General features: G+C 43.7%; 1 protein-coding gene across 24 annotated transcripts in view; it reads right to left on the reverse strand.

The window, feature by feature from the left end:
* Positions 1-7083: 7083 nt before the first annotated feature.
* MBNL1 (muscleblind like splicing regulator 1) overlaps positions 7084-15561 on the reverse strand; it is a 183877-nt gene continuing 175399 nt past the window's right edge. For all 24 annotated transcript variants that reach the window (XM_081190435.1, XM_081190427.1, XM_081190449.1 and 21 more), the window contains one exon: positions 7084-11290. The gene's annotated coding sequence lies outside the window, so the exon portion shown is untranslated. The remainder of the gene's footprint in view (positions 11291-15561) is intronic.

Consider the following 15561-nt stretch of genomic DNA (forward strand, 5'->3'; position numbering starts at 1 on the left):
AGGCTCTGATTTTTGACTGTTAGATGTAGGCCTGGGTTAAAAGTTTTAGGAGAATTTTGTGGCTTTGGAACACCCAGGATCTTCTACATGCAAACCCCACATTTTGAGGGGGGGGGACCTGTAGGTCCATCTGCCCTCTGCAGAGGTGTGCCTGGAGACCTCTGCAATGTTTGTGAAAGATCCATTCCCATCTCAGGATTCGTACTAGACTGGTGGGACAGAGGAGATCCCAGAAGAAAAAGACTGGGAATCTGCTATATGCATGGAACGAACCAGAACATGACACCTTGCAAACTTAGACTGCATGCAGATTCTTATTTCTAATTATGCCAGACCCTTTACATGGCACAGTTGGTAGAGCTTGAGTTTCTTAATTTCAGGGTCATGGGTTTGAGCCCATGTGGGGCAAGAGATTCCTGCATTGCATGGGGCTGGATTAAATGACCCTCATGGTCCCCTCCAGTGCTACAATTCTATGATTCTAAGAGCCAATAGCTGGCTACCACCATTCTCACCCGTCCCCAAAGCCTGCAGAAAAACATACACTCTCTCTCTCTCTCCCCCCCAACACCCCAGGAGGCCACCCCTCAAAGATACCCGTTGTCAACCCTCTGAACCTATTTGGTTCACACAGCTCTCAAGCAAGCAAGACAATTCATAAAGGAACCTTGCTCCAGTTCAGATATCACATATTACTAGCCCAGAGAACGTGCATTAAAGCGGGGGGGGGGAGCCTGTGTCTCTGCAGATGTTGTTGGACTACAACTCCCATCATCCTTAAAAGGTAAAGGGACCCCTGACCATTAGGTCGACTCTGGGGTTGCGGTGCTCATCTCGCTTTATTGGCCGAGGGAGCCAGCGTACAGCTTCCGGGTCATGTGGCCAGCATGACTAAGCCGCTTCTGGCGAACCAGAGCAGCGCACAGAAATGCCGTTTTCCTTCCCGCCAGAGCGGTACCTATTTATCTACTTGCACTTTGAGGTGCTTTCAAACTGTTAGGTTGGCAGGAGCAGGGACCCAGCAAAGGGAGCTCACCCCGTCGCGGGGATTCGAACCACCGACCTTCTGACTGGCAAGTCCTAGGCTCTGTGGTTTAACCCACAGCGACACCTGCATCCCATCATCCTTAGGCCATGCCAGCTGAAGCTGGTGGAGTCTAACAGCATCTCTTACAACGACCCATTTAATAGTAGATAAACTCTGATGGTGTTGGCAAAAGAGACCATGTAGCACCATTCCTTGAGCAGAATAGCCTGAGCCTCCTCAGCCGATCAACAATCCAAAATTTCCACAAACGCCCTCTTTCCTCGACAAGACACGTTTTCCCTTTTTATGTTCAGGCACATTCCCAAATCGCACCACATTCCGATGCTGACATCTGCTGGTACAGTGTGTTATGCCAAGCTATTTCTCAGCCTAGAGAAGATACGATGACAGGCAAAAATCAGCCTGCTTTGCATTTGCAACACTCAATTTACACAAGCCTGATTGCCTGTTTACTTATTTTTTTTAACATCAATAGATAGTACTGTGGTGGTCTATTTGATTTTTGAGAAAAGCGGTGAACAGCTTTGCAAATACTCACATGCTTTTGCAATAGAGGTCAAATAGAATCAATGCTGCTGGAATAAATAAACTGGTAAAGAAAAATTGTGTATGTGTCTTTTATTTTTTAAATAAATCTGAAGGTCTTGTTAAATGACAGTCCTATCCTATGTTTACAGGTCATGTTCCAGGTTTTTGTTCTTTCTAAAAACCCTTTCTCTTCTGTGCATGCCTTTGGCATACAACACTGGAAAGGTTGGACAAATCAGAATGCCAGTTCTAAATCTGCGGAGCAAAGGGCAGGAGTGTGATTACTTGTCTGCTGTATATGACAAGCGCTTTTCCAATTGCTCTGTGCCTCCTGTTTCATGTAGTGCTGACCCAGTTGGAAGGTTCAGCTCAGAGATAATGGGTGGATCAAACCAGAGGAGGAAACTGCGCTCAGCCAAAAGCAGTTTTGCTGTAATCTCTCTCCATGCAGTTGTTTTTTCAAAGCCTGCTTTGATTCTTTTCTTCCTAAATGATTGGAGCAGAAGAAAAGGCAGGGACAGATCATTTGGAACTATTTTTTCAAAATAGGTAGCTTTTAAAACAGAGACTTTATATATCTGCTAAATACATTTTTGTCTCATCCTCTTGTTGCATCCATCCTTTCTTCCCTCCTCCTCTAATTTTACAGCCTCCTCCATTGCTGCAATTCATATTATCAGGTCCTCAGGGCATATGTTGCACTCTTACAACATAGGCTTGCTCCGCTTGTGCAATTATTTAACTGAATACCGCCCAACACATTCAGAAGTTGCATTGCTTGAAGTAAATAAATGTGCATTTAGTGTATTAAGCAGTGAATAAATGTGTTGCTGCTCAATGGGGCTTAATCTGTACTGTGTTTAGATTTGCAGCCTCAGGCACTGTATATATTAATGGTGCTACAGAAACAAGTAACACATGATCCGAATTCTGTGGGGTTGCTATTAATTGCAGTTTTACTATTTTTATTATTGTTACACTGCTTTGTTTTTAATAGGCAAGATGAGTGAAAATGCTAGAAACCAGTCAAATTGATCTTTAGACAAGGATGCAAGCAGTTACTGTTACCTGCAGATGTGGCACTAATAAAAGGTGGCAGGGATGTTGCAGTGCAGTTGCAAGACTTTAAATGGGTTGGAACGGGGCTCACATGCACACAGCAGAATCATAGTACTAGTTTAGCTCTAGTTAATGCATTAAGGGAGTAAGGCCATAGAGTAAGCAGTCCTGCCAAACTTGACTAGGTCACATCCACTCACCTTGGGAGGGTTAAAGGTAAAGGCACCCCTGACCATTAGGTCCAGTCGTGGCCGACTCTGGGGTTGCGGCGCTCATCTCGCTTTATTGGCCGAGGGAGCCGGCATACAGCTTCCGAGTCATGTGGCCAGCATGACTAAGCCGCTTCTGGCGAATCAGAGCAGCACACGGAAATGCCGTTTACCTTCCCACCGGAGCAGTACTTATTTACTTGTACTTTGACGTGCTTTCGAACTGCTAGGTTGGCAGGAGCAGGGACCGAGCAATGGGAGCTCATCCCATTGCGGGGATTTGAACTGTGACCTTCTGATCGGCAAGTCCTAAGCTCTGTGGTCTAACCCACAGTGCCACCCGCGTCCCAGTTGAGAGGGTTACCCAAGCCTTTGTTCAGTCTCTTCCACCATGTGAATCCAGCCAGAATGGATGTCTGAGCTAATGCTCCGAGCTGAGACCACATGGCTTTAGCAAGCCATCTTTGTGTTTCTCTACAAACAATATAGAAACTCTTACCTTTTTGAAACAAAGTTAAACTGCCTGTCTTTTCTTGCTGCTGTATGGGAAAGCACATGAATTTGAGCTTGGAAAAGTTTGTAAGTAAACCATTTGTAACTTACCAAACATGTGGTCTCTTTTTCTATGCTAAGAGAAGCTTTGGAAGAAACTTAAAATGGGATATTTTACAGATCTGACAGCCCATATTTCCACCCTTTACTTTCCTGCATGTTTTGTGGTTTTAATTCTCTGCTGGGGAGCTGTCACCAAGAGAGCATTTGCGCCAAACCTGGACCTAGGCATCCAGGGAATTCTTCCTTTATCCTTTAACCAAATTATAACCAAAAAACCCGAAAGGTACCCTGGTGGTCATCTAGTCCAACCCTCTGCGGTATGCTGGTTCTGCAGCACAGGATGCAATGACAACCTCCCTGGCAGATGACTATCCAGCCTCTTCTCTCCAGCAAAGGAGAGCTCACTACTTTCTGAGGCAGTCTGTTCCAAGGGCTCAATTTGCCTATCACTTTAAATCCCAGTTAAGCTTAACTAGAGTTTAAAGGTGAACTGGGGCACAGGAAGGAAATTCTAGCCATTCCTGCCACGCTACAGGGAGCTAAGCTACAGTTTGTAATAGTCTGAACCCCAAATCCTAGTTTGTTTCTCTCCAAACTAACAATGAGCTGCAACCAAGATCTCCTAATAGCTGACTGCTTGCAGTTGGGGTGCGGGGAGAAACCACAACCCCTGGGTTCAAATGTCGCATTAAGTCAATCCATGGCTTAGCTCGCAGTAGTGGAGAAGGAACAAGCAGCCGCAATCGTCTCCTTATGCAACAGCACACAGCAAACTCACCTTTAAACCGTAGTTAAGCTTAACTACGGTTTAAAGTGAAGTGCAAATCGGCTAATTGCCAAGCAGCTTTTACCATTAAGATATTTTTTCCTTATGTTTAGCCTTCTCCCTTGCCGTTTCTACCAGTTGGTGATAACCCTGTCCTCTGTAGCAAGAGAGGAAAAGTCTGCTTCATCTTCTTCATGACAGCTCTTCAGGTAAACGCACTTTGGGCAGCAACGAACTGGCCCCAGAACTGTAAATCTGTGCTCCCATATAGAATACATGTAGCAATGAGATTGCAGCAATGGACTTACCTGCCTTATTTTCACAGGATTTCTTTTCTGCGTTCTTCATTTCACAGTCCAGTGAAGAAAAGCGTGAAACAAGGGAAGATGGAAGTGGAGTGTCAGCTTGGTTTTAACCAGCAGGTTCCCCGAAACTGGGGGAGCTCAAGGAAAAGCTGTGGTCAGGAGCGGGGAACCTTTATGTCCTGGTGACATGACTCCCCCACTTTCATGAGCCATCTTTTGACAGGTAGGCAGGACCACCCACCTGACAATAATCTGGCACACGTCAGGTGCTTGACAAAGGTGCTGGCCTGCAAGTGGGGCAGCGGGGGGGGGGGTATAGTTTAAAGGGATTGTTTAGCTCTGTGCACGGTGCTTCTCAAACACCCCCAAACCAGCTGATTTGTCAGGCATTTGGTAAGCACTGCACAAGGCCTTTGCGGCCACTGCCAGCTGCCGGTACCTGCAAAGCTCCTTTTGGCCAAGTCTTGCCCTCACCTGCTCCACACCTGGCCTTATAGATGTCAGGTGAAGGCAGATGGGGATGGCTTTACTGAAATGGCCTCACGAGCCAGGTGAGGAGGCCTGGTGGTTCAAATTTGGCCCGTGGTGTTAGAGGCTCCGCACCCCTGGGCCCAATGCAGAGCCCTCACGTGGCTACCTCAGAACTCCTTTCATCTTCCTAATACTCCATTCAAATGAGAAAAGGTAAGCATGGTATATTGAGAGCCAGTGTGGCGCAGTGGTCAGAGTGTTGGACTAAGACCTGAGAAACCAGGGTTCAAATCTCCTTTGGCTGCTTAATTGTCTCTCAGCCTAACCTACCTCACAGGTTGTTGTGAAGATAAAAAGGGAGGAAGGAACCATGTCTGTCGCTTTGATCTCTTTGGTGGAAAAGATGGAACGATAAACGTCAAAATAAGATAAACCAAATGTATGATGCAGCAGTATATGCAGAATCATATATTCAAAGCCAAATGCATTTTTATTTTAATTTTTGCAGATTTTCAAGAAGGGTTGAAACAGCGAATAATAATGGGTGGTGCTTAAAAACCTTTAGTTTTGGTAAACACTTGTCCAAATTCTTTTTTTCTTTTTTTTTAATGCCTGGATTGGCAAGGTGTTTTAAAGCACGTCAAGGGCCTCCATGAAGACTTGGCTTTGCTTCTGACATGACCCAAATTTCTCTGAGATGCCACACTTTGGTGACTCCAACGCAGACCACTACTAGAATGTAGTACTTACTCACCATTTCAAATGAGGGGTGGGGTGGGGGGTCCCGTGACCTTTCCGGAGTGTCATGGAAGGCAGGTGAGACAAGGCAGACGGGGTCATAGATGCATGACTGTTGGTCAGCAGTTTTTAGCACAGGTACGGGTCATCCTATTCCTTCCACCAATAGGGGTGTGGTGCTTCTTTTTGCCACTGACTGTGCTATAGCAGCTCAGTAAAGGTAAAAGTAAAGGGACCCCTGACCATTAGGTCCATTCGTGCCCGACTCTGGGGTTGCGGCGCTCATCTCGCTTTATTGGCCGAGGGAGCCGGCGTACAGCTTCTGGGTCATGTGGCCAGCATGACTAAGCCACTTCTGGCGAACCAGAGCAGCGCACGGAAATGCAGTTTACCTTCCCGCCAGAGCGGTACCTATTTATCTACTTGCCCTTTGACGTGCTTTTGAACTGCTAGGTTGGCAGGAGCAGGGACCGAGCAGCGGGAGCTCACCCCATCGCAGGGATTTGAACCGCCGACCTTCTGATCGGCAAGTCCTAGGCTCTGTGGTTTAACCCACAGCGCCACCCGCATCCCGTAGCAGCTCAGTACTAATGAATATATTCAATGCAGCACTAAGGTGAGTACTCCATCACTGCAAATATTTCAGCACAAGAAGAGATTGGTCAGCTCTGGTGTGTTTGGTTTTTCTGAATCAACTTTTTAACTGAGAGGGTTTCTTCTCCCCCTCCCTGCCCCCCCAAAAGAGGGAGATACATTCAGAAAACATTTTTTATATTAAAAAGTATACCCTTATTTATTATATTTGTTACCTGCCCTTCATCCACGAAGGCCACAGCAACAACAAATTTAAAAGTACAATATTAAAACGCAGATTACTATCAAGGCACTACCGTATTTTTCGCTCTATAAGACGCACCAGACCACAAGACGCACCTAGTTTTTGGAGGAGGAAAACAAGAAAAAAAATAATATTCTGAATCTCAGAAGCCAGAACAGCAAGAGGGATCACTGCGCAGTGAAAGCAGCAATCCCTCTTGCTGTTCTGGCTTCTGGGATAGCTGCGCAGCCTGCATTCACTCCATAAAACGCACACACATTTCCCCTTACTTTTTAGAAGGGAAAAAGTGAGTCTTATACAGCAAAAAATATGGTAAATATGTAGCTCAAGTGTAAAAAGTTAAAGAGCTGCCCCTTCAGCATGTGATGGAAACCACACAACGAAGGTGCCAGGTGAGCCCCAGTGGGGAGGCAATTCCATTACTTAGGGGGCTGCCACGGAGAATGCCATCTCCCAGGCTGGCACCCCCAAACTTCTCAGGGCGGTGTAGATACCAAAAGGGCACCGGCAGAGGACGCCACATCACCCTCCAGCTTAAAAACAGAAAAGATACTACAAAAGAGAAGTTTTATTAGGGCAATTTAACTTTATTTATTTTTTTTTCTCCATACAGCTAGGTCAACTATAGCAGTAATAATAAAATAAGCATAAAAACAAATTGCGGCCCAGGACAGAGTACATAATTTGGAGCAACTACCAAGCAAATTTAAGTCTGTGATTACATAATAGTAAAAAACCAAGCACACCTGTCCTTTCAGCAGATGAAAGTTGCAGGGTTTGCCAGGAAGTGCAACGTCTTCTGATTCATCGGTGTGAATTATTACCAGAGAGAATCCAATCCAATCGTTTTCTCCCCAAACCCCCCACCCCGGCCCCTTCACTTTGGCTTCGTATATATTACATGGTTTCTCAAGTGCTTTAGGTTAGAAATGGTTAATTTTGATAAGGTTTTTTTTCTTTTCTTTTCCTTTCCACCTGCTAAAAGAACAGGATCACTACAGCAATAAAAATAATTACATAACAACTACAGCTATGATGTTTTGTTTTGGTTTGCCTGTTGACGAGTTTTTCTTTTTTAAACATTTTTGTGAGCATGTGAAAGTCAATATCGGTTTCTGTTTGTGTGTGTGTGTATTTCTGTGTGTCGGTGTGTGAATAATAAAACTACTGAAATTTGTCAGAAACTGTTTTGAATAGAATATATATCTTTTATATATATCTATATCTATATATATTTTCTCTTTCTCTTTCTCTCTCTCTCTTTGATACTTTAAACATGCAGTAGTTGTCTTGAGTAATGTACGACATATCTGATCCATGATTTCCCTTTAATGGTTTGAAGTACCTGTTTGTTTGAAATTTCGTTTTCTAAAAAAATAATTTTTATTTATTTAGTAATGATCTTCAGGCAGATTTGGACCAGTGCAGCTTTTAATTTTTTTTAAAAAAGGCCCCAACTGCTCTATACATTCAAAGCACGATGTCACTTTAAACCGCCGTGGCTTGCCCCAAAGGATATTGGGAACTGTAGTCTCCTACGGGTGCTAGTAGTAGTTCGAAGACCCCTGCCCCCCTCACAGATTCCCAATGGCTTTTTAAACCAATCCCTCTTCTCAAGGAACTCTGGGAATTGTAGTTCTGCGAGGGGAGAAGTGGTCTTCTAGCAACACTCAGCAGCCTTAATAGACTACAACTCCCATGAATTTTTAGCAGAAGCCATGGCTGCCTAGAGCACAGTCATACATTGGATCCTGAACACCTTGGTTTACAAACGTTCTTGGGAACCCAAACGTTCCAACGGGGCTTCTGATTGACTGCAGCCAATCGGAAGCCACGCTTTGGTTTCCGGATGTTTTGGAGATCGAGTGGACTTCTGGAACGGATTCCAAGGTACAACTGTGGTTCGATAGGGCTTTAATTGTACAGTGCAGAAGGGTCCTTAGTCACAAGAACTGGGATAGAGGGCCAATCTTTCCAGCAGAAAGAATCCTGGCAAACTAGAAGCTGTTCACATAAAGCAAAGCAACTTTTTTCCCCATGGGGTTTGGAGTGCTAACTCTGTGCCACTTTTTTTGCAAGCAATTTTGTTCAGCCTGTCTTTTTATTTTTTAATTAGCCTTAACAAAACTCCTTGTATTTATAGACATTTTTATTCAAAATAAGATCTTACTATTATACAGGTTACTCTCTTTTTTTTTTGACTATATACAGAAGTGCAAAAGGTCAACTTTCCTCTCTATACTTTCCCACATGCTAAATTGCAGCATAATCAACCCTCAAGAGTTTGCACACACACTCATACATATTATAATTCTTGTTATACGTAAACTTTTGAGTATTTGGATTATCAACAAAAAGTCCCTTGATCTATTGATTATGCAGCTTATTTATAACAAGGCCTGATATTCAGGGATTTCAAAAAAATATTTAAACAATATTTTAACATTTGAAATGGATACAGTAGAAAATAAATTTTTATTCTGATATCTAGGAACTAGATTTTTTCTTTTATAATTAATTACAAACAAAATAAATCATCAAAATATTACTCAGTTGTCTGCCAGGATCGTTGCAATAGCAACAACTTAACTTCTTACTTAGCAATGATTATATAAGATATCCATATAAAAGATCTTTGTTCTTTTAATGAAAACTAGACAAGAACTAACAATGACTGATATTCTTACATTGTAATATTAAATCAGTAAAATATAAATCATTTAGTTAACAATAATACGAATATTCATGACACTACATGTAAATTCAAAACTGCATATGCTATGAAGAAGAAAAAAAACTTTTTAAATTTTTTCCGTATTTTGAAAAATTCATTAGTTAAAATCTAATAAAACAAAATTCTATAAACTGAAATGGCATTCGTCTGGTAATAGAAAATGAAAATGATCTAATAAATGTAAGAAATAAAAACTACTATTTTAACAAGGAAAAAAAATAAGTAGTATTCTCTAATGTAAGTAAACTACAATAACATGTGAAGTCACCTATACTTTCTTAACACGATTGAAATTACATTGGTATGGGTTTTAACCCGTAATGTAATAATCTAAGGCTTTAATAGATGTACAGTACAATCAGTAAAATCAACACATCATTCTTTTTTTTTTCTAGAAAGCATCTCTCAAGCATAAAAACCTGCAAGTAAACTTGGAAGTACGGAAAGTTCTAGAACTGAACTCTCTCCTCTTCCATTCCATAGACTACCAGTGACCTGGCCCCCACCTCAGCAACCCTTTAGCTTTGCTGAACAGAGCAAAATATATCCTTTACTAGCTGCAACATCCAAACCACAAAAAAGATTTCCTTTGGATGAATCCATTCTTGAAAACTTGAATGCACATCTATGTTTTTTGTTTCATTTTTGTAAAGGCTTTCTAAGGCTATAAGCAGTTAAATCTGAACAGAAGAAATCACATATAAAATTCATCCCAATATTTAACCCACCCGATACCTATTTCTAATTAACATCTCCATTTATCTCATTGTTTTGGTTTCTTTTTTAAAAAATCGTGCATCTGATGTCAGTGCTTCTCTCATGATTAGAGTCACTATTTTTATTTTTGAAGTGCGTGACTTTGAAGTGATGCATTTGAGAAGAAAGCAAAAACCCATCTCCTCCAACACTTTTAGAGTCTCTTGGACTTCTGACAGAGGTTAGAAATTCGAAGCAAAATAAAATTCCTCAAATGTTTTGCAAACAGTGTCTCAGAAATGGCTTTTCCCTTTTTTTAAAAGATTTTTTTTAAAAAAATGTATATTGTCTGTTATATGGTATAGTTTGCATAACTGTTATTATGGATTATAATAATTTATATAGGTTTATATATCCAGTATGTGTAGGAATAACCTGGGTTTAAGACTGGTTCTTGCTTATTTTAAAAATGTGCTGCCTACTATTAACTAAGGTAAAACTGGCCATTTCTGAGACAGCTTTGGTTTAAAACAGAAGGGGTGCCCTTTGACTGATTAGCAACTAGGAAAACAAGCAAAATTAAAAACGTGGCTCTTAAAAGTAACACTGCAGAAATAATACTCTACTTTGATTACAGTCTATGGCACTTCATGAGCATCATTAACAACATGGTACTTAAAGCCATTGATGTGCTTTAAAAATATACACAGTTGTGGTTTATACTTGGCACATTCATCTCTGTCAGATACCTCTTTTTACCACTTCTTACAATCTATTACATTTAAAAATATTAACTCTTAAAAGCAAAAAACGAAAGGAAAAATAAAAATTATACTGTGCATGCACGCTCTCTCCTATAATGGCAATTTTAAATACAAGGTGCACCTTTCGTTATTTTATTTTTTTTGTAAACCTTGAAAGAAATAAACTTACTTAAAAAATTATATCTTGGTCTACAGACGTACCAATACATAATAGATCTATGGCTACATCACAGTCTGTCTTTTCAAGATGACGTACATGATTATGTAGGAAGGAGTCTGCCAGCGCATACCTCTGCTGTGTATGCGCTGCTTTACCTGTGTGCTAGAAAAGATAGACAATGCTGTAGTCTTTAGACAATATGATCACCCCAGCACAAATATCTATTCAATGTACAAAGTATATAGGCAACAGTGTGCAGTGGATTTCCGAGTTGTCATTTCGTCTTGTTAACATGCAATATGTGGATGTCTTACTGCTGAGGAAATTTGGGTGCTGTTATCTGACGGTATATACATTATGGCTAATGACCTGTTCCGTTTCTTCATTCAATCACACTGTCCTCTTTTCTTTTATATGATCTGCGGGAAATAATGAAGAGGGTGGGAAAGGGGTCGCCTTCGTTTCATCGACACCTGCAGCTATTTCCCCCCTCTACTTTTTTTTCCATGCAAGAAAGAAATACCACGACCACCACCCGCAATGCTATTCAAATATGACAATGACAGCCCCTCAGCACTTCTAATCCAAATGCACTGAAATACGACATACACTACTAATTATTTAATGAAGCATTTAAACCAACGTTGATTGCAAAATCTGTGCTGAGTTAAAATGGGAAGTGATGTGCAAAGTTTCCCCCTTTTAAATTTATTTAGCTTTGATCCTCATCAGCACTTGCTAAACACCTGAGCACAAACCAGGATATAGGTAAAGGTAAAAGGACCCCTGACCATTAGGTCCAGTCGTGGCCGACTTTGGGGTTGTGGCGCTCATCTCGCTTTATTGGCCAAGGGAGCCGGCGTACAGCTTCCGAGTCATGTGGCCAGCATGACTAAGCCGTTTCTGGTGAACCAGAGCAGTGCACGGAAATGCCATTTACCTTCCCGCCAGAGCAGTACCTATTTATCTACTTGCACTTTGACGTGCTTTCGAACTGCTAGGTTGGCAGGAGCAGGGACCCAGCAACGGGAGCTCACCCCATCGCAGGGATTCGAACCGCCGACCTTCTGATTGGCAAGTCCGAGGCTCTATGGTTTAACCCACAGCGCCACTCACGTCCCAACCAGGATATAACTAGTACTAATTATTATTTGCCTTTTTTAAAATCTCACATTTCCCCCCTTTCCACCCATACTTATCCTGGATGGCTTTAAAAAGAGGAAGAAAATTCACGGAGGATAAAGCTATCAATGGCTATGAGCTACAACGCCTTTGCTCTCTCCCTTCTCTGTAAGAGGCAGCATGCCTCTTTTGCACCAGTTGCTTAGAATCGCAAGTGGGGAGAGAGCTGCTGCTATCAGGTCCTGCTATCAGGTCCCCTGGGCATCTGGTTGGCCACTGTGAGAACAAAATGCTGAACTAGATGAGCCTTTGGCCAATCCGGTAGGGCTCTTCTTATGTTCTTAGGTGTTTGAACCATAGCCAGACTGAGGAGCAACAATGGCAGCCTCCACCCAGCTGGTAATATCCTTCTGAGCTGTGATGCATACTGGGCCCAAAGGGAGAGTGCAAATAGGGAGTGTTTGCAAGGGTGCTTTGGGGCTTGGAGTGCTGTCTCACGGTGTACGAAGGACCGAGAGACATGGACGGCGAGGGAGCTACTGCGACGACCTGCAACACCAGTGCCATGCTGGTCTTCCTGCCTGAGAACATGAGAAACTACGCCTGCAGCAAGTGCAAGGTTGACTGGCTGGAAGAGAAGGCGCAGCAACTTGTGGTCCATCTATCCAGACTTTGAACTACTGGGCAAGATGAGGGGTTTCTCTACAGAGCAGAGTGGACTGTCTGGGAACAGTGACACAAGCAGGGCGGCCCCTAGGGAGAAGGAAGGCTGCCCCTGCAGGAGACAAACCCCTGGAGGAATGTGACACACGGAAGCAGGGCTGTCAGGAGCCATGCTGTATCACTGGAGCTGCAAAATCAACTCCATGCCATCACCCCGGATGACAGTTCTGGGCCAAAGGAGCAAGGACAGCAGTTGCAGACCTCAGAATACACCCAAGTGGTTGTGGAAGGTACAGTGTACAGAACGATTCCTGCCATTCCCAAGAGTGACAATTCTTGCCTTTTATTTTATTTTTAGGTGCCTGCCTTAACAATGAAGTAATCTGCATTTGAAAGGTCAACTTTCTTTGAATGGCACTTTAATTGTCATGGAGACTGCTGAGAAGTGTAGTTTTTTAAGGTTGTGGGAACTGTAGCTCTGTGAGGTCACTACCACGAAAAAGCTTCAGCTCCCAAGATTATCCATGCCAGTTAAAGTGGCCTCACAGCACTGTCATGTGAATGCATTTGATGTCAAGGCAAAACTAGAAGCAGGAAGAGGGAAAAGTTCTGAAGCAACTTCCATTTCCACAGCAGGCGTTGCCCTTGAAATGGAGAGGAGATGGCAGACGAGCTATTACCGGCAACTTAAAAATAGTCTTGTTGGATGAAGACATGATGTCAGGCAGAACCAGTACTGAACACTCCAATCACAAATTTAAATTAAGTGCAGAAAGAAAAACTCTCTTCCAAGCAGACAGGTGTAGTCAAGTGAAACCTTTTCTCACAGAGCAGAAGGTTAACTTATAAAGACCTAACATTCAGTAGCTGGAGCTGCAGTTCAAGATTAATTTATGCAAGTGGATGAGTTTGTGGTCTTTGCCTGATCTCTCCTGACAGCCGGTGTCACAAAACACACACACAAATTCAATATCATTTGGTAATTTGTGCTGGGGAGAGACTATCAGCTTGATGATTCCCAGTTCTGAATCTCACACAAAAGGAGACTAAGGCCTGCACCTACTGAAAGGACATGATGTTTTTTGGTGTGATGACAGAGGCAACTTGACTTGCGGCTATTATGGACCATGCAGGTTTAAACTGCATTGAATGACAACTTGAGAGTCATTCACGTGCTGCATGATCCACCTTGCTGATTGGCTGCTTATCCCTACAGAGACTTTGGGGCGGGAGGAATCTGTGGCAGTCAAAGAAAAATCAAAGGCTCCTTGATAGCAGCCACTTCCTTATGTAGTCATGAACCATCCTTATGTAATCATTAAAAATGACACCTGCACGCCACCTGGAATTTATGCAACATTCCTTTAGGACATACACGCAAAAGCTTAAATCTTTTGCAGTCTCCGTATCTAGTAGTTAGACAGTAGGACATAGTACATTATCCAGAGTATTATTTATGGGATTTTGGGTTTGTATTCATTTTTTTAAAAAATGATACTTTCAAATGCCACTTACAACTAGCCTGTGTATACAGTAAAAGGTAAAGGGACCCCTGACCATTAGGTCCAGTTGTGGCCAACTCTGGGGTTGCGGCGCTCATCTCGCTTTACTGGCTGAGGGAGCCGGCGTACAGCTTCTGGGTCATGTGGCCAGCCTGACTAAGCCGCTTCTGGCGAACCAGAGCAGCGCACGGAAACGCCATTTACCTTCCCGCCCGAGCAGTACCTACCGTATTTTTCGCCCCATAAGACGCACCGGCCCATAAGACGCACCTAGATTTTAGGGGGGGAAATGAAGGAAAAAATTTTTATTTCCCCCCCAGGTGCGCTGCGCTACACCAGGAGCTTGGGGCGTGCGGAGCTCAGCGCGCCCCAAGCTTCTGCGTGCCGGCAAGGTCTCCGCTAGCGTGGGAGAGCCGGCGCCTCTCCCAGGGCTAGCGGACCCCTGCGCTAATCCAGAAGCTTGGGGCGTGCTGAGGTCAGCGCGCCCCAAGCTTCTGCATGCCGGCAAGCAGTCCGCTGCCGCCCCAAGCCTTGCGCACCCTGCCTTCAGGGCGCCCGACGCTCCGAGAAGCAGGCTGCTATCCGCAGCCTAGGCAACCCTGTGGGACCTCCCACAGGGCTGCCTGGGCGGCGGATATCTTCCTGAAGCCTGGAGAGCGAGAGGGGTCGGTGCGCACCGACCCCTCTCGCTCTTCAAGCTTCAGCGAAAGCCTGCATTCGCCCCATAAGACGCACCCAGATTTTCCCTTCATTTTTGGAGGGGAAAAAGTGCGTCTTATGGGGCGAAAAATACGGTATTTATCTACTTGCACTTTGAGGTGCTTTTGAACTGCTAGGTTGGCAGGAGCTGGGACCGAGGAACGGGAGCTCACCCCGTCGCAGGGATTTGAACCGCCGACCTTCTGATCTGCAAGTAGGCTCTGTGGTTTAACCCACAGCGCCACCTGCGTCCCGTGTATACAGTAGATGACAGGATAAAAAGTGTGAATGGACTTTCCCCTTCAGACTGCATGGGTATGGGCATCAGGGGAAGATGAGATTTTTTCCTCCAAGTACAAAAATTACCTGCCCTTGGTAAACCAGGGATGGAATCCTATGCACGTTTAGAAAAATGGGAAGCTAGCTGACTACACCGGTCCTGCTTGGAGATTGAACCTTGGGACTTCCTGGATATAAAGCAGATGCTCACCCAAAAAACTTCTCATTTACCTGGGTTGACATTCAACTCATTTGGGTTTAGTAGGCATGCATAGGACTGTGTTGCAGATACCATGGAGGAGTCCTAGCTTAGTGTGGTCTCTGGCCTGCTGTGGGTATTACATCCAAACTGGGCTGCTAACTTGGTTCTTGTTCCAGGGAGGAGAAAATGCAAATCCAGAATAGCACTATCAAAATGCAACATA

This window comes from Podarcis bocagei, assembly GCF_964188305.1.
Source record: "Podarcis bocagei genome assembly, chromosome: 4".
NCBI lineage: Eukaryota > Metazoa > Chordata > Lepidosauria > Squamata > Lacertidae > Podarcis > Podarcis bocagei.